A 21,051-nucleotide genomic window follows, 5' to 3' on the forward strand; every position below is an offset into this window, starting at 1 on the left:
GACACCTCGGCCCAGCATGGTGCCACTTGACAATGGGACAGATTCTGAGCTCTTGAATCTTTAAAATCACACTAAAATGATTTATTAGCCCCTGCAGCAGACAGTTCTATCCAGGGAGCATTAAAGATGCTCTCAGTCTTAGAATCCACTCACTCTGTAATGTGTTTATGCAGCTGGAAAATTTTATTGGAGCAATCGAATTAAGCAGTGATAAGTGAGCTGAAGTACCATGCTCAAGAGTGTACTTGAAATGCCACACCTGTCCTGTTGTGAAACATTGTGTACAGGAAGTACTTTGTTTTTCAAATAAACTTACTTTATAAAAGTTTTATTTACAGAATTTAATAATGTTTCAGTTTTTTGTTTTACAGCTTTAAACTATTTGAATAGTTCTTGAGTCCTTCTCTGCTAGGGGCAAGAATTTACTTTGTTTCTGAGCTTTCCCTCCTTCTGGTGCTGCAGATTAAGAGCTACTGTGGATGAAGGCAAAGCTCGCCACTCAACAGGATCAGCTCGTTTCCTTTAACACACAGCTGAAAGTAGAGCATGTCTTGGAAGATCAACGTCTCCTCTTTTGTTGCATCAGTCAAGCAGCTTCTTTGTGGCACAATAGCTTCGGGGAGGCTGGTAGGGTGGTGAGGCACTTCATTGGAGAGCACAGAGGACCACCTGACCACCTACTGGTGCGCGGGAATGCACACACACGGCTGATTGTGTCTTTATCTGTCCTGTGACAGCAGATTTGTCTGGAAGTTTCTTTGTTTCTTCTCCCCACTCTTTTGAGCAAGTTAACATGCTTTATTCCACATTGACATACAGAACCACACATATTGTCAATGAGTATTGGTGTCCAGTATGTCCCAGCTCACTGGGATTATTCAAAGCTTCTCTTTGAGTTTTGTTGGAAATCTTATCAATAAGCAAGCAGAATTATTAAATACTCCTCTTTTTCCATTCGTTCTCCACCCTCATATTTCAATCCACCTCATCCATCAGTATATTATTATTATCCTGTGTATAGGCTGTGTTACACAGATCAGATGGGAGGTCTGTGGGTGTAATGGCGGTATATTGATTTGTTCACACTTGGGATATTCATGACACGCACCATCTCTGCTCTGAAGAATTACATTTAGCTCATTTTCAAGTGCAAAGTGGATACTTTTGGACTGAGTAATGAACTTGGTGACTGTAATGAAGTGTTTTTAGCATTCCCAGCTCCCTACATTTCTGCAGCTGTGCCGAGAGGCTTAATCATGTTTGTGCATCTCTCACACACTCAGAGGTAGTTGACGGGAGAAGAAGTGGGACCAGACCTCAACGAGCAACTGCTCATTCTCATTAGAGTGAGGTTTCTAAGACAAGACAGAGAAACAAAATAAACAACCACCAGTCACGCTATCCTTCATCCAGAAGAAGAATGTGGAAGATGTGGGGGATGATGGGATCCAGGGACCTGTTCGTGATGACACTCGCGCTCCATTTTCTCTGCAGCTTCTCAGTCTTGACATGGTCCAGCTCAAGTGGATTTCTCTTTCCCTCTCTGGCACACACAACAGCACACAATCCGGCCATTTGTTTTGTTAAGTGGCTGTTAAATGCAACAAGCTGATTATCAGGAAAAGAGTGATCTTCACTTTAGCAGAATGGAAAGTTTGTCAGGAAACGTTTTACAGTCCGTTATCAAAGAAAAGCTGTTAGTTCGCACCCAGTTTCAAGATATTCAAAATCAATTTCAATAAGACTCAAGAGTGAAAAACGTACCTTTTAGAGTTTAACCAGTACAGAAGAAGATGATTACATTCGATCTGCACACTGGTTGCAACACATCCAAATACACGAATATTCACAATCTGTTCCCGAAGAGTCAAGAACAAATTTTTAGTTCTATAAACTTAGAACAATGTGAATATGGGGAAAAGTAAACATTAGAAACAATCAACATTTCCATTAACTATATGCATCAATCTAACAAACTCAAAAACATTTTGCTAACAAAGTTCATAGGGGATATTTGTCATCTGAGGAGTTCCTGGAGCTGAGCCAAATTTATTTGATTATATCAATGCAGATGAAAAGAACATGTCAGACACTGCTTCAAAGTTCTGTTATAGATTATTTCTAAGAAAATTTCAACAGCAATGCCATATGAGAAAGAAAATGCTAAAAATCTTTAGTAGGCTGATAAATATGCTATTTTTGAGCTTTTTAGTAAATTATTCAGAAAAAATGTACCGTAGTTTAAATGTATATCATTACTTTTTTCCTTAAAGTTTTTATAACATTTTTCTTTTAAGCAACAGGTGGATAATTCAAGTTAGATTAGAGCTGCTTTGTTGGCAATGTTTAAATGCATCAGTTGTGCATCTGAGTCCAATGCATGAAGCTCCAACTAAAACAAGCCTCTAAAAGAACTTTTTCTTCTTTTTTTTCAGACTGCATTTATTCTGAATTGCCAGCACTGCTCTTTCTGGAGGTCCCCAAAGGACTGGTTATACACTGTCTACACACATTACTAACATAGCCTGCTGAAGGCTGATCCTGTCACCCACATCTTTCCTCCAGCAGGGCCACCCAGCCTGGATGTGCCTCCAACATGTCATGTCTCTGTGTGGTCCCTAACAAAACAGAAACAAAGAGAAAGAATGAAGCAGAACTGTGCCAACTTAAAAAGAGATGTTTCAAAATATGACAGTGTCATTTCTGCGACTGGGGCTTGGAAAAGAGAAAAGAAAGAAAAAGGGGCGTTGACAATAGCCGACTCACTTAAAAACAGCTTTAAAGTTCTTTTCTGCTTTTCTACTGAGAAGACTTCTGAGCTTGTTCATTTCTATAACACGCATAAAGTAAGTGTTGCTTTTTTTTTCCAAAAGGGAATTTTAGCGTCCTTACATATCCCCCATCATAAACCCTGGAAAAATAAGCAGTTCACAAAAAAGGACCAATGTGAAGCAATAACTCATGCATAAGTCAGATAAGTCCTCACATTTTGCTGTTAGGCCAAACAAAATCTTTAACTCAAAAGTTATGTGCCAATAAAAGTTTGAGGCAACTTGTTGTAAAATGCCAAAAACAGCAACCAACTAAGTTGTGCTAATACAACTGTTATCAATCATAAATTTATTCGGATTGTGGCCCAAAGAATAAAAAAAAACTGTGAAAAGGTTGAAAAAAAATTAATAAAGCTTTAATCAATGACAGATAAAAAATACAGTATGTTGCAATATATATTTCAGTTAATTTCTGTCTCAAGTGGCAGAAAGGGATCGCAGTTTGACAGTTGTCCGACATATCTTCTGGAGCTTTCCTAGTAATTCTGGTTGATATACAACTCAGGTGATGGATAACAAATAACCTTCACAACCTTCTGGCTCATTCTGGAATTTGCAGATAAAGAACCCTAGCTCACATTATAGCTGTCCGGTGTCTCTAACGTGTTTTCTGCTAGTGGTGTGTTGAGGGGCTCAACCAGCCCTCTCCCTCCGTGATTTATGCAACACGGACGTTAAGAATGGAAGTGGAGGAAACAGATGATCTGCAGGGCACACTAATGATCAAAATCTCAGTCTGAACACACACAAAGTTGTTAATGAAAGACCTTTCTTAGGTCTTAGGTGAAGGAATGAGAAAAGCTGTGATAAAAAAGCAAATGATCTTTTTGCTGATTTAAACTTGTTAGAAAGCAGCTTGGGATCGCAGTCAATTATTTTGATCTGTTCTCTTCTGTTTTGGATGCTGTTTGGGTGCATATGAGTGTGTGTGTGGGATAAAGTTACACAAGTTAAGAACAACCCCTTCTGCTATTACTATAAATGTCCTTTTACAGCATTGAGTTCACCCAAATTATATTTCTGCATTAAGGAAGTTTCTTTTTCCCCCCGAAAATATGACTGGGCCTTCGTGTGAATCTGTGCTCTGGCATTGCATCAGCATTACACAACAACACTGGACAGATTAATTAATCTAAAATTCACTTCTGAGGGCAATTTACAACAAACCATCAATCTATCCTGCAGGATTTTGAAATGTGGGCTATGGGAGGAAGCTGAAGAATCTGGTGAAAACTCCTGCACACACAGGGAGAACATGCACACGCCACACAGCCAGTTTTCAAACAAGACCTCCTGTCTGAGACATCTGTACAAAGCACTACTCCAACCAAGCATCTTTATGGGTAAAAAAAAACAATAACAAAGATGAAATCAAACAAAAATCAAATATGCTCAAAAATGACCAACTGCCAAGCACTAATTTTAAAATCAAAACAATTAAATTAAAGAGCCAGGGATTTATCTGGTGATGAATAAAAGAAAACAACCTCGTACATCAGTAATCACAAAAAAAAGCAAAATATGCAGCTTCGAATCATTTTTTTCCCCCCAATTCAGTTTTTATAAAAATCTAAATTGAAATGAAGAAAAATATTCTGCAGCCTCCAATGTAAGGAATAAAGCAATTCAAAATGACATCATAACTTGACAACCATCATTTTGGAGAAATTAGTGCTGGCAGGGTAAACGTAACACTATCTGACAGGGAGGGAATCCAATACAATGATTATTATTATTTAAATAAAAGTGCATGGTTCGAGAAGTTAAACCAATGACTGATGTTGGGAAAAAAGAAACGGAGGGAAAGTTGGGATTTGTGCAACTAGAGTAGATAACAGAAAGACAGACATTGTTAAAAATGTTCAAATTTGTTAAAAGGTATTTGAACTCTTGTCAATCATAAGTTAATTGTGGATAGTTTGAGTTTGATAGTGCAGGAAAAGTGTAAAGCTGCATTCACACCACCCTCGGTAAAGCTTGTTCAAGTGACCACTTCTAATGCAAAGGCCATGTCAACGCGTGCTGTGGGCTTCAGCATTCAAAACTCTCGTGTTCACACGTAGCTATGCAAGTTTTTATGACAGTTTTTGTGTTCTACGCATTAAAAAGGGAATCCACTGAACGCACCTTGAAAGTTAAACTAGATAGTGTTCCTTTTAATTAACGGAAGTGCCAACAGTTTGAAAACTGATCATGGAAGAAAAGTAAATAATTGCAGTTTGTCTTTCATATAGTATAAAAACCTGGATCAAGATTTGCTAGATTTGCACCGCTTTGACATTTTGCACCAAGTCTCTTCCAACCGTAGGTGGTGGACATGTGGTAGTAAACAGTAAAATAACTGAAGAAGTGGTAGCCTCTCCCTGCTTGTCTAGTGTTAACATCATGGGCTATAGCTGCATTCAGCAATGCGCGTTTAGCACATTCTTAAATGTACATCACGTGTTAGTAGTTGTAACTTCTTACATGTATGACAAGAATGAAGACGTAAAGATGGCTCTCCATACCTATGCCTTTAATGAAACCAAACACGGGCTGTGCTTTAAACTGATAACTTTGCGTTCCCATTCCCTAACTTTCAAACTTGCCTTTTCCAGAATCCACGGAGAAGAAAACAAAGCAACAACACGTGAGAACATTACAGCTGCTGCATTACACCATGCATACATACAGTCAGCCTGTCCAAGCTGAAGACCAGTCAGCATGTTAACCATTATTTCAAATTCACACAAGACGCTGAATGAAGGTGAGCACCCGCAAAATAGTGAGGCGTGATGATTGAACAGCTGAGCAACTCGCAGGAACTAAAACGGTCAGCAGAGACTTCACTGAGGAACATTCAAGTGAACACCCTACCTCCAGCCTATTTATCTTTCAGTTTCTTTCCAATTCTCACACACATGTGCATGCTTTCTTGGCTTTTTTCTTGGGTGCAGGGATGTTCATTGCCCTCTCTGACATAAGATAACAAAAAAGACTTCTTAAATGTATTTTCAACCCTCAAATTTGAACAAAAAAGCTATTTCTGCAACACATGACCATGAGCATGCACATAGCTGTTATTGTAAATCGCTTTGAGTCAAAGTTTTTAGTGTCAGACTGAGTTCCGTGTGTGTTTCTGAGCAGCAAACTACAAATGCCTGGCACAAACAACACTGTGTTCCTCATTTGTTGTGAAAACAGTCCCTCTGCTGGCCTCCTAGCCCCCAGCCTACATTTCCTCCACTGTAAATCATGACAAAATGGGTTGCAGGTGTCAGAATTAAAGAATACTCTCAAAGGACTTCAGGCCACAGACTCAGACACAGCTGCTGTTCTCCTTTTGCCAGTTCTTTTATTGCTATTTGTTTTCTGTTTAGTGTGATGGCCTTGTAGTACCAGCGGTGGGAGGGACTCAAAGCAAACCTCCAGTGGGTTTCAAAAAACAGCACGTGACACAACCTTACTGACAAATACAGTTACAGTAAATGTACAGGAAGCATGCTTTGAAAACATCCAACCCCCCTCTTTACCGTTTCTTTTATTCAAATCTGCTAAAGCGTTCATTATAACAAGGAGGAGCAACTGTTGTGAAACTGACAGGCTTTGACTTCATGTGATTGGTTTTCCTACGCATGTTGGATCATGGAAAAGGAACAAGGATGTGATAAAATCCCCAAAGCTCAAACAGTTGATTGAATGCATGTTTTTCAGGGGGAAAAAACACATTATTCCAACTGCAGCTGTAACTTTAGAGCTCAAGCACCAAAAGGTAAAAAATGACTTTGTAGGAGTAAACTTGACTGGAACAAATGGCAACAATCACGGCTAAAAAATTGAATTCAGTGTAGAAATATTTAATTCATGATGTGAGAAAACATCTGGTGTCTGTTATGAGCTGCCAACAGTCAGGTTCTTATCAACTGCTGTTTTTCTATCAGTGAGACAGAAATCATTTTTAAAAAGAGTGCAAAAAAAAAAGCTTTCTGCATGGTTTTGAAATGGAATTGGTTCAGATTTTGGCAGATCTTCATGAGGTGTGGGAGGTATTTTTAACATTGTCTTGTGGCATTTTTCTTATAATGGAGGAAATATATAAAGAAAATTAAGCTTCATATTGCAATTCTGAGTATTTCTTTAGTTGATTATTTGTGAACCACCAGACAAAAAAGTGCTGTTGGTAAAAACTTGTGTGTGGATGCGATTAAGGGTGGCTGTGGTGCAGTGTTAGGGCGGTTGACCCTCAATCGTAAGTTGCTGGTTCAATTCCCGCCTTGCCCGCCCGGCCATGTGTCAAAGTGTCCTTGGGCAAGACACTGAACCCCACCTTGCCTCTGGTGGAAGGCAGGCAGTGTTCGGCAGTGTGTGAATGTCTGTGTGAATGTGTGAACGGGTCTGTGACTGTAAAGCGCTTTGGGCAGAAGGTAGAAAAGCGCTACTATACAAGTGTACGCCATTTATGCCATCTGCAAGTTACTACAGTAATTCACAAGCTCCCTACTCCACTCCATTCGGATGCATCCCCTTCTGGTCAAATAGATCTATGTGCAACTTTGTTTTCTTCGTCTGAGTTGGCATAAGGCTGAAAAAAATTATAAAGCTCCCATATCGCTTGCCAATTTTTGTTGCACCTTTAAAGTTAGGTTGAAGCCCCCCAAGCTGGCTTGGCTTGGGGGGTGGTCCCTTTGCCTGCGCTGGGGGGGGTTGGTGGGGGGCCCTGCTCGGGGGGGGCCCAGCGGCGCCGGATGGGCTGCCCATCTGCACCTGGGGCTGGGATCTGCCCTTCCCTGGCTCTGGGACGGGACGGGACAACCCTCTCGGGGCCCCCGGTCGCTCTGGGTGTCATCCGCTTCGGCTGCGGGGTCTGGGGTGGGGTGGGGTGGGGTGGGGGGCTTGTCGGCCCTGTCCTGTGGGGGGGCGTTCTGGGGGGGAGGGGGGGGCCATTATTGGTACGGGTCGGGGGGGCTAACGGGTCGGGGTCTCCGCTGAGGCAATCAGTGGTTGCCTCGGCCGGTTGGCCTCTTCGGTCCCGTCAAGGCCTGACCAGAGCTCCTCTAGGGCCGGCGTCTGGGGGTGGGGGCCTGGGCTTGCTCCGGGGGGGGGCGGCGCTCTCTGGCTCCTCTCTCTCTGTGTGGGGTGGGTGGTGCCGGGCCTGGGGTGTCAGCGCCTCCGGGGGTGGGGCCCCTGGGCTGGGTGGCCCCTCGTCTTTGCTGGGGGGGGGGCTGGGGGACAGCTGTTTGACCACCGGGGGACAGTCTACCAGCTGTCCCCAACTTACCCCCTTCCTCATATAACCTCATATTAGGGTGAGGGGGTGGGGGGTCTAGCCTGCGATGCGCCTTGGGGGGGGGCTACTTGGCAGTGGCCCCCCTCCTATGGTTGAAGTATGGAGTGGGCCCCCCCTCTTTCGGTTTTATTTGCACCTTAGACTTGAAGGGTCCTTGGTAGGGGGGGGTGCTTGGACATCACTGCAAGCAAGCAGCAGATGTCCTCCTGGCACCCTACCCGCCAATTTTAACCGCACCTTAGACATTTAGGGCCCCTTGGTGGGGAGGGTGAGGGGACATCAATGTGAGTAATCAGGAGATGTCCCCCTAGTGCCCTACTCGCCAATTTTAACTGCACCCTCCTTAGTACACACACCCCTCCCCCTTCAATATATACATTCCAACATAAACACACACACATGCACACACACACCCTCTCATACACACATACACGCACACACATTTTGCAAGGAAGGTGGGACCTGGGTCCATCTGTCCCCTACCCCTTCCCTGGTGGGGGGTGCGGGCCCCTTAGCGATGGTGGCCGTGTCCCTTGGGTGCCGGCTCCCTGGGCCCGGCGGTGCTCTCTCCGCACGGTGGGGGGGTTCATATTACACCTGAGCCGGGGGTGTTCGTGTCCCTGGGGGGTGGGTCCTGGTCCTTGCCCCTGAGCGCTGGGCCCCGCCAAACTTCCAACATGGCCGAGCCTGGTCGGGCCATATTTATAACACCCCTTGTGGGCCACCCTTTTTTCCCTGGGGTTCCCCCCTCCTCGGCGGGGGCGGCGGGCCCCTGCCTTGCTCCTCCCTGGACCAACCGTGGGCCGGGTGGGTGGCTGCCTGGAGTGCGGAGCGGGTCTCCCTTGGGGGGTCCTGGCTCGTACCTGGGGTTGGGGCGGGGGGATGCCCGGAACTCCTGGGTGGTGGTGGGGTGCTCGTCTGGGGCTGTGGGCGTCCTTCTCCGGTGGGGCCCTGCGTTGGGCTCTTCCGGCGCGGCGGGGGGGCTGCTTTCCTGGCTGGGCTGGGGCGGCGTTCTCTTTCCCTCCGCGCCTCCCTGCTCTCTGGCTCTGGGGGCCTCGCGGCGGTCCTGCTGGCCCTGGCCTGGGTGGCGGTCTTGGTCGCCCGGGGGGCGGTCGTTCCCTGCCTGTTCCCGTGTGGCGTTGGGGTAATTCCGGCTGCCGCTGCTGCTGTGGCGGGGGTCTGGGTGTGGGGGTGGCTGGGCGCTCCTCCTCCTTCTTTTCACATTCCACCATCCATTTTAGAAGAACATAAACACTCACCTGAGCACAGGTGTTAGCTCACTTTGCACTTATAGTTTGCATGATTGAATGAATGAAAGATTTCACACTAGTTGGTTTAAAGGCATAGGTATGCGTTCGTGAACACTATCTGTTTTGTGTACATGTTGACATGTGAACATTTTTTTGCAGCTAGAATATTTTTTTGCATATTTGAGTGTGTGTGAACAGGCCCCGCCCTTTTTGTACTACATTTGAACTGTACCGTAATGATAAACAACCAGTAAACCTGTCTGCTTTATGCTGCTTCATGGTCTTACCCCCCCTCTCACTATCACCCCCCCCCTCTGACATCCCTCCCTCTTCTTCCCTTCTTTCCTTTTCCGTCCGGTCCAACACCAAAGATTTTCAAACATGATTGAAATTAATAAAGTTTGGCCTCGATTACAAAAGGGGTTTGTTCAGTCATACCTTTGGTTTGTCTGAAGATTAATAACCCCTCTTGTTAAAGTAAAATATGTCCAACACAAGAGGCCCTCAGCTCTCATCTGCCTGCCTAGCTGTTGGACAGGACAAGTTAAAAAAATAATAAAAAATAAAATAAAATAAAGTTAGGTTGAAGGTGTGAGAGGCTGCAAGCTAGCAGGAGAGAACAAAAACAGATGGACGATGGGAAGAGCTTACTCCACACCAGATGGGCTATGACAGAAAAATAAGATCAGTTATAAATATATTATGTAAATATCCCGCCCCCTATTTGGGATCAAAGCTTTTAGCCAAACTGGTAGTGATCATGAAATGTATGTCATACTTTGTGGTTATTCAAGGACCAAACTGCAGAGAAAAAAGAATATGTAAGAGGTTTGAAACTGACAATTTCAAACTGAAACATGCCTGGAATAAAAAACAAAGAACTAAAGCTAAACATGAAAAAGGCTTAAACATGAGCAGATTTAGTCCAAAAAAGTGTCATGTTCAGAATCTGACATACGACGGCAAAAGAAAAGAAGAAAAAAAAAAGACTTAAATACACATTAGGTAATTAACAATGAGGAAGCAGCTGTGATGATTATAAACAGAAAGCAGGTGTGGCATGAAAGAGGAAATCCAATAAAACTAAACCAAAGTCACAGATCTCCTCTGTCAAGAAGACATTTCCCACAGCAGCTGGTTTGACTTTTCTGATTAAACTAATGATATTAATGGGCCTTTTAGGTGGAGCAGTAAGCTATGACAGAACTAATACCTCCATTTCTGAAGTAAAAAAAAGTTTTTTTTTTCCAATGTGACATTTCGAGAAGAAAAAAAGAAAGTAGTCAAACTATTTCATGCATTCTGTGCTTTGGGGTGTCCATTTGACAAAAAAATGTTTGGCATGGTTTAATAAAACTGGAACAAAGTTATATTCTAAGCTGACTTAGCATCTTTAATTCTTAAGCCACCACAAAATGGAAGTGCAGTGAGCAACACACCTACAAGGCTCATGGCTGAGAGACATAAGCAGAGTATGAAATTCCCGTCCGGTAATAATTGATCATGCATGTTGTGTTTTTGAGGCTCTCTTGAACATCATGGAAATAGAAATACATTTCAGTTTATCAACATATGTGTTTTATTTCAATATCAATGAAATAGTTATATTGCACTTTGTTCTGGTTTTTGCAATTCTGACCATACTGTATGGGAAAGCAGATAACTATTAAGTGAGAGATTGTGATTGAAATATACATTTTATTTTTTTTTAAAAGCAGGCTTTTTCATTATCTCAAAGCATGCCTTGCATGGAAGTGGGTGAAAGTGAACACAAATCCTCTTATGTAAAGCACAACCACTCAGGACCTGCTGTCCATCTTGACTGAAGACACCAAAAAAACAAAAATAAACTAAGAAAAAAAAGAATTTTGAAATAATCAATTTCTTTTATTTTGTAGTAATTGTGCACAAGGCAGGTAAATAGTCGATAAACCATGCTTCAATGCAGAAACCACCATATAAATCCAGACCCACTTTGTGCGGTTCTGTTGAATTAATTTTTTTCTTCTTTTCTTTTTAGTCTCTTAAGAATATATTTTTGCTGAGGAACTGTTAACATTTTAGGATATTTAATTCCTGAATACACAAACCAACATTGCTCAGTTGAAACACACATGCCACAGACACAAAATTTAACACAAACCTTATTTTAGTATTAAATAAGAAGTAAACAGTGGGCAGAAAATGTAATTTATTTATGCAGTATTTAAATAATCCTTTTTCAAAATTGTGTAAATACTCATGCAGCTTGTTCAAAAATCACTGTGTCCCCGCCCTGCAGGCACCTCTTTCACAGCGCACCTCCATAATAGACACTGACAGTTGTGCCATAGATTTTCTAGAGAAAACAAAGCATTATAATCTATTCCAGGCTTTTCAAATCCAAGTATAAAACACTGAAATCCAAAAATGTTCATTACATTCAAATCAGGGAAAATGAAAAATGACACATCAACATAAAAGGTGCAGGAAAACAGATGAATGCATTTATGATTTTTGATCAAAGTGATGTATAACCAAATACTTTCAAATGTTCTTTTGTTTGATAATTGTTATTTCAAAATATTATAGGACCAGTACTGCGTCAGACTGGAAACCTGTCCAGGATGTCCCCTACCTTCGCCCACGAGTGGCCGGGATAGGCTCTGGCAGCCCCCTGACCCTGAAAGGGACAAAACAGGTTTAGAATATGAATGCAGCTGTTTAACAGTCTTTTACAGATTAACATGCATCTAGCATTAACATGTCCATCATTATCAGACAAAAAGATTTGTATTATTGAAAGAGAATAGTTATGAACTTTAAAAGTGAATCAAACTAAACTACATCTGCGGCTAAAACATTTTTTCAAAGTTTGGGAAACACATTAGTCAGAAATAGAGAATGACTAATCAGCCTTGTGAATGGGGTGTAGAGAAACAAGAAGAAAATGGGCAGACCACATCAAACAGGGAGCTACCTTTGAAGCATTTGTATGAAAATTGTAAACGTGATTACAAAGCTTTGTCATTTTCTGTTAACTACTTTTTCCCAGCATGCGTCAGACCTTAAAGGCAACACTTTGGCTAACACAGATGAAAAGCACCTGTTGAAAGATCAGGAGTAAAAAGTTTTTCTAAATTAGAAATAGTAATCGTTTTTTGTCATGCCATGGTCTTTGTGTCAGTCATTTTTACAGTTTAGTCAAGAGATTTAGGATTTTTAACCCATCAGATGATTCTAGGTTTATGAAATCACCTGAATAGTGTATAAGGTAAATACCTGCCTGCCTTTTTCATTAGATCTTTTTTGGAAGTCCAATATTTTAACTTTTATCACAAGCTCTCTTAGATTTTAAGCTGGTTTAACTTTAGCTTTCAAAATTCCTTTTTACTTAAATGAAGTAAATATCAAAGGATACAAATATTTGGAGTATTTGCTTACTGGTACTTAAGGATTTCTTGTAATTTGATGTTTTTAAAGCAGTAACTGCAATAAATTGGTGCTTTATGGATAGTTTTGTTTGGGATTGATTTAGAAGGGCATTAAAAAAAAAACTAAGTATTTTGAATAGGACAGTTTCTTCTAGAAATCAAAAGAATGGGAATGAATGATCCATTTCAGTAAAGTGGGTACGTTCATATGGAGAACAAAATCATACATTAATGTGCATTATATTGAGGTTTCAAAATCTAAATACCATAAATAATCGGTCATGTGTAAATGTGTGTGAGCATGCGGGTCAATAGGACTGTGACAGCAAAGCGCTCTAGGGCTTCTAAGGACAGCAGAAAAGCGCAATATAAATATGCACCATTTACCATAATGCAAACTTCTTCTCTGTGGCAACTCCTAGAAAAGACAGTCTCACACACACCTAGTGACAATTTAGTCACCAATCAACCAATGAAGCACGTTTATTGGACTGTAAGAGGAAGTTGGAGTGCCCGGAGAAAACCCACACAGGTACGAGGAGAACATGCAAACTCCACACAGAAAGGATGTCGCTGTGCTGACCACCACATCACCATGCAACCCAACACTGACTCAAAAATGGTTCAAACTTTGTATTTTCTATTAGAAGTTTAAAAATTAATCCAATTACATCTACATTCCTACGATCCAACCAGATCAATCTGCTGAGGCAAAATGTTAATGGAGTTGACCTATACCATCATATTATTATATTGTAAATATTTATATTTCAAAATTAAATAGATTGATTACATTGATATTGAAAAATACCATTTGGGTGCTATTTGAGGCAGGGTAAATGATCAAGCCGTCATTACAGTTCAATGTGTGGAAACACTTTGAATTAAGCAAAGGCGTGTGGTAGAATGCTCTAAAAATGTTTAGTTTGTATTTTTTGAGTGGGCTGAACTTTTTGAAACTAAAATTTGAATGCATTTTTCATCAATTCTTGTTTACTTGTTTGTTTGTACACATATTTAATTTACACCTGATTATCTTGCAAGAAATTCAAGGAGTCAGGGAAACTTCACCAGCACTGTTCAGTATGCAGGTAACGCTGGTTAAATTTTTGGCTAAAGATGTTCTGGATCGATTTTTAGGTCAGTGAATCAGATCCAATGGGATCATTCAAAATGTATCAACATTGACTATAATAATAACGGATTGGTTTTATCTGTGCTCCCAGATGCTCAGAGTGCTTACAATGTATATCCATTATTCATTAATACTTGGTGGTTGTCAGCTACTCATGTAGCCAGGGCAGGGCCCCAGGACAGCCACAGCTGCCCTGGGGCAGGCTGACAGAGACGTGGCTACCAGTTTGCGCCTCCGGCCTCTGACCATCACCAGGACATTCACACGTATTCACACACCAGTGGAGCAACAATGGAGGCAGGGAGGGTGAAGTGTCTTGCCCAAGGATACAGTGACAGTTTAAATTATTATGTAAAAAAATAACTATTTTAGAAATCAACATGGCAAATGCAGATCAGTTATCTAAAATATATGCAGATTATGTTCATTATAAAAATCATGTATATAATTAAAAAAATAATACTATATCAGTAAAATAGACAAAACGCTGTTTCAAAAATCTTCATAGCAAAAATTGAACAAGTATTTAAAAGTTAAAAATATGTGCAAATTATGTTTCATTAGGAAAAATCATGAATCAATTGTTGGATCAAGTGAAGTAATACAATTAGAAATCAATTAATTTAACTATATTCAATAATTGATTAAGCATTTTTTAAATTATTTTTATAATAAGGTAATGCTGTGAAATAAAATAAAAAAGGGTCCATAATCTGTCAAATGTCTAAGGTTGGTATTTGTGTTTGACATCATCAAACACAAATTTTGAATCAAATCGTTGTGAAAATGAATGGTTACACCCCTATTTTCTATACAACGCTTTGTCCCATCAGTTTAATAACAATAATAATAATAATGGATTGAATTTTTCTGCGCTTTTCCAGACGCTCAAAGCGCTTACATTGTGTCCATTATTCATTCACTCCTCATTCATATTTGGTGATGGTAAGCTACTCATGTAGCCACAGCTGCCCTGGGGCAGACTGACAGAGGCGTGCCTGCCATTTTGCGCCTACGGCCCCTCTGACCATCACTGGGACATTCGTGCAAATTCACACACCAGTGGAGGCAAGGAGGGTGAAGTGTCTTGTCCAAGGACACAACAACATTTGGCTGATGGGAGCGGGGATTGAACCGCCGACCCTTTGATCATTGGACGACCCGCTCAACCACCTGAGCCACTGCCTTTCTTGTTTCAGTAACAAGAACATCTTTTGTTCATTCTTGAGGGACCCTGAACATGAACTGCTGCAGGGACAGAAAATTATTAAAAGTGTTTGTTCAAGTCGTTTTGAAGATGCTGAGATTTTTGCCTTTGAATTTAAAATATTGCTTTTTCCACTGAGGTATCTTCTCCTTTATACTCATAAACTGAATCTGGCACAGATGTTGTACTGTATGCGTCAACATTTGTTGTGCACATAGTCTTCCAATTCAGTTTTAATTCCAGTTGTTTCAACAGATACTGAATGATGCTCAGATTTAGTACCATATGCATGAAGGCAAGTCACAGGGGCCAAACAAAAAGCTTTACCTGAAAGATATTGTCAAAAGATTTTCTTCCATCTGTTTGCAAATTTCAACATACATTTTTAAGCTATTATTTTACTAAATATCTTAGATGTTCTGAACCAGCAAGAGGTAAGTTTAAAAAGAAAATTAGACATCAGCTTCATTTCTGAACTATAAGTGTGGTCTGTTTTTGATGGGATAAAAAAGGAAATGTTGTGTCTGTCTGCCTGTCTGCCTGTCTGTCTGTCTGTCTGTCTGTCTGTCTGTCACTCACCTGGGTTGGTGTCTCCTTGAGAATAACAACTGCTTCCAAGTCTGAAAGGTGTTTACTCCAAACTTTTCAGCTGGAATGTATTTGCTGGGTGTGGTGGTCTATGTGTCTGTCATATAACAAAACATCAATAAATAAGAGAAGGAAAACAGTCTGGGCCTATCATTCCCAGACAAACTCATCTGCCCATACAAACCTTTTCAAGGAGCCTTTCTGTGGAGGGTGAGCGCCAACATGCATTACTGCAATCAAAAACACCTGGCCCCCGGGCCTGGAATGGTCGCAACATTACAGCACATTAAGGAGCCAACTGCTCCATATGGAGGCCCCATAATTGTTGGACTGAAGAGCATTTTAGTGTTTTGTTTTTAATTTTGCAATGTGCGCACTTACCATTCCTGAAACACTTATGACCCTGGCCCCATTATTACATTCAATACAGGCTTTATGAACGTGGGATTTGTGAACAAATAAAAACTTTCCTCCCAGAAAGTTGTACAGAGCTGACATGCTGCAGTTATATTAGATAAAGGCTTGACTCTCACTCATTTCCAGCGCACACACAACTGTTCTACACTTACAGCATAAAAAAATGATAACCGCTGTTGTAAAATTTCAAATTAATTCCTCAACATTTCCAAGAATTAAACTTGCACCACACTTTTAGTGTTTTTTTGGGTTCTCATAACGAACTGTAGGGTTTCACTCAAGTATGTTTAAAAAAAAAGTAGAAATAAAAGAATACTCCTTTGTTTTGGCCGACCTTTTGTTTTTGGAAAGCCTAAGATTTATGTCACAAACCTCTGCAGCCAAGAAAATTACATTTTAACAATCTGGTATACTGCCTGACTGCTAAGAGTGACATTACCCACTCGTAATGTTTCAACAAAGAAGTTCTGTTGAGTAAAATATGCTCAGATAATCAACAGTTTTTCAAACGTTCCAAATTTATCAGAAAACACTTAATAAAGAAAGTCGGACCATGTGGCCCATCAAGGTCCACATGGGAAACGTACAATGGAGGAGTTTATTTAAGATGAACTCTAAAAGATACAAGATCAGGAGAGCAAAGCCAAGAATTCAAGAGAATCTGCTTTAAAAGTGAAAAAAGTCTCACAAGGTTGTTGTTACAAAAACAATAAGAATTTCCTTCCTCATTATGAACAAGCTGCCAGGCAGGGTCTCTGGTTTCTTCCCCCCTCCTGCCGTGCCCTGGCACCCCCACAGCAGCCCCACAGAGACAGCTTCCTTGGCGTGATGAGCTTTTGACAGGCCCCAAAGCAGCCCGCTCAACGCCGTGCCAGGACAGACATGGAGCGCCTGGGATGCTGGCAGCTTCTTGGCCCACACCATGCATTGCAGGCCCCAACCTATTTCACCCCTCTTTTCTTATCCCCCCTCCCTCTCTCTTCACCCGCTTTGGATTGTTATGCGTACTTAACCGAGCAGAATTTGTGGGAGTGCTGTCAAGCACAGATGTATTTGCATCATATTTGTACAGTCTCATGGGGGGACGTGGCTTCAAGCAAAGTACAATGCTGCAGCCTGACCTGCATACATCACCTGCAAGGGGACTTGTGGAAATCAAAAAGTGACTTTATCTCTTTTAAAAAAAATGCTATCTGTTAAACTTTACCTCAGAAACGATGGCAAGTTTCAAAATCCACAGACATCATTAAGAAAATGAAGGGTCCCCAGAGCTGAATTACCACAAAAAAAACCTTCTATGACAAATTGTTAACATCTAACCTGCATCTTGTGCAAGTATAACGATAATTTTCTTAAATACACATGATTAAATAAGAAAACAATAATAAAACTGCTCATCTTATAAGGCCAAAGATGCACTGCTGCCATCCAGTGCTGACATGCAAACACTACTGTCAGGAGCAAAAATAAACACATCTGCCGCAAAAGACACAACTACACAAGGATAACTCATTACAGCTAAACCATGCATTTTCCATTTGTGGCGGGTTTTATGGCTTTCGAACTGTAAACATTGTTCCAAGGAAAAGGAAACACAGGGCTTGTGTTGTGACATTCTTATGTTACAGAAACTCTGTGGACTGTTTAACGTCTCTCACATTAAACCGTTTCACTGTGAAAGAAAAACTGTGGTGGAAAAATAATGACCTAACTTTGTATCATAATCAAAACTGGAGTGTGCATAATAAAAAAATATAGAAGTACATTTTACAACACTGGTAATTAGAAGCAGATGCAGTCATGCAGAAACAAAGGAAAAATCAAGTTAGAAGGACGATTTCACATTGATGGCGCCCATTCAGGGCGTCCCCATGAGGCCCTGTCAGAGTGGACAGGTTGTGGGCAACAGGATTATGTGTTTGCACGTCCTGGACTACAGCGGTGACCACTAGAAAACACAGCATAGAAAAAAACTGCAGAGAACTTTTCACTGGTGAAGAGTGGCTGGTGAAGATATGGCAGGAATTTCAATTATTTAATGAAAAAACCTTAATCTAAATTAAAGAATGTGGAAGAAACCCAAATGAAAAACAAAAAAGGTATGATACCAAATTACTAAAAATCACTGATTTATTGAAGGGGGACTGACAAAAACAGAAATATTTGTAACGATAGGAACCCAAACTAAATTAGAATCCAACAGGTGAGCAGAGAAAATAATTCTAATTACTGTAACAACGGTTCTGTAAACCTCTGGTGACCACTAGAGTGCTCAGTCCTGTGGAATCCTCCACCTTACATTTTAGATTCTAAAACCTAGTTTTTCTATTCAATATCCTAAATTTTTCAAAATTCTGTTTCATTGTTTATTATAAATATCAATTGATTTTAAAGTGATCCTGAATATTTATGAATCTCTATTGCTCTCATGCTTTACCTTTGTGCTACCCTATAGGGTCAAGATGACCATTGACGTCTTATCCCTACCATGGTAAAGGTGGATAAAGGTGAAGTGGATTTCATGTAATCCACAGACACCAGTGAAGATGAAAAATTATTGAAGAAAAAGGGTCAGCGCACTGTCTAGTGGGGTCCAGATGACCCCACTCCCAATGTTAACGTGCCTAGGATAGAACAAGGGTTAAAACCCTTTTCAGTCTCCTCATGGAACACAAATGCAGGCGGGTTCTGCCAGAACTTTGAATCAGAACCGGTTGTAGCTGCTAAATTGAGCTTGAATGAAGCCAGTTCTCCACTGTAACTTGACGTTGTCCTCATTTAAATCCAAATCCAAAACTTTGCTAGTATTTAACATGCAGCACCACCCTCAACATATCTGTCTTCTCTTTTTAATTTTAAGATAAAATTTTAGTTTTTGCTTATTCATCGGGTGCTGCCAAAGCTTTTTTGTCTCCCTGCAAGACACTTGGAATTTCTATTATGTCCAGTACATAAGGTGCAACAAAAAAACATTGGCTTTCCCATGTTTTCTTTAGGTTTAGTCATTCAATTGTTTTTTTATATTCCTGCTTTCAAATCAGTAATGTTTGCTTTTCAGCTACACAATCCTTTACTTCAAAATCTAAATTTTATTTCTTTTTTTAAAATAAAATTGACTCTTTTTCATTTCAGGTTCATATTGGAGATTTTACTGTTGACGTTTACTAAAAAAAAAAAAAAAAAAAAAGCAACCTGTGTTCAGATCTTTGAGAGGAGGAGTTAGGAAAAGAAAAAAACAAAGATTCAAACCAGCATGCAGACGATTTCTGTAATATCTCTTTAATTTACAGGCTTCTCTGTGCTCCACAGATTGTGTAGAGAGTCTGCGAGCCACATTGAACAGACAAGAAGGAAATGCTGCACTCAGCCGCATTCACGTGCAGAGAGCCAGCCGTGTCAAGTGAACGTTGGGGAAAGAAACAGAGTAAAACAGTCTTAAGAAGGAAAAACTGCAATAAATCATCCTTTGACTGTGTTTTACAACCAGCACTCACTTTCAGACACCTCCATCCCCCTTCAGCAGATTAACCCACCAGTAGGGGAATATTTTTCTGTCCACATTCCCAGTGAGACAGCTGCAGGACCCTCAAGAGTGCTGCAGTCACATATCATGCTTCTTCAGGCAGCCAGCAGCCATGAAATGAACTATGAGCAGGCTTCCTGTCACACACACACACACACACACGCACACACGTTTCATGGTGAGATAACTGGAGACCTCAGCACCTCACTTCTGTCAGGAAAGTATTTACTTACCTCGTCGAAAACACACCCACAAGTAACCCAGCAAAGTCACACTTTAGCTGTTTTTCCAAGTTGATCACATTTGCATTTGAAACACTAGTTCCACTTTCACACTTGAGGAAAAGGCTTTCTCTTAACCAAAAATATTTGTTCCAGGTCATGCTGACTTATGATGGTTAAAGTCCAATTCCAATCATCATTTGATCTTTTAAAAGCGTCCCCAGTGGTCTTTTAACTATAATTATGCAGTTTTTAGCCAAAATCCAAAAACTGTGTCGTTTTTTTAGCACATAGTTTCTGCAGAGTGGCAGGACTTTATCAAAAATTGGGAAAATGTTACAAGAACATGTAAAAAACACCCAAAACACAATTTTCTTCAGAATGGGTCTTTAGGAGAATCATCTTAACTCAGTAAATCTAGAAAGAGATGTGATCAAAGCCGAACCTGGAAGAACCACAAATGCCTGCTTCCATACATGCTTGAGGTTGCATGGCATGCTTGCATGGCATGGCTCGGCTAACGCAAACTGACTTCACTGGACGAGTTTCTATAATGTGAGAGGAGGGAAAACCGGTTTCAAATTGGGATGGAAGATGGGCTGTAACCATATCGCAGAAAGCTGCTGCGCTTTGCATTATTTCATCTCCTCATGCACCTTGAAAAAGTATGACAAAAGCAGAGTATGGAAAAAGCATGACCTCAGACTTTGTAACCTGGCAGACATAATCAAATCATTCTGCTTAGGGTCTAACTCATGTTTAACGCCAGTCTATACATCATACTGTATATCTAATTTAAGACTGAGCTGACTGGTCTTTGAAGAAGCAGTTTTGAAATCACATTCCACTTTCCACTCCCAAACAGCAAATTATTTCTACTCCCGCAGGACGTGCGATTTTGGACTTGGAGTTGGAGCAAATCACTTGCAGACTACTTCACGAGGACCCTATTAATCCGAGTCAAGGGGTATGGGATTTGAGCCTAAGTATAAATAACCTCCTTATCACTGTAGAGCGTGAAAGAAAAGCCTTTGACCCATGTGCTTGTTTTTTTCCCCCCAAACAACATCCACATTTGATACCAAGAAACCAAGAAAAGAACTGCAGCAAATATGTGCCCGACAATTGAGAACAGTTTGCATTTATGTAAACTAGGTAGGCTGTAATTAATCCCAGAACAATGAGGATCCTCTGTGGATC

Source organism: Oryzias latipes, chromosome 3 (genome assembly GCF_053564925.1).
Source record: "Oryzias latipes strain Hd-rR chromosome 3, Olatipes_Hd-rR_3.1".
In the NCBI taxonomy this organism is placed as follows: Eukaryota; Metazoa; Chordata; class Actinopteri; order Beloniformes; family Adrianichthyidae; genus Oryzias; species Oryzias latipes.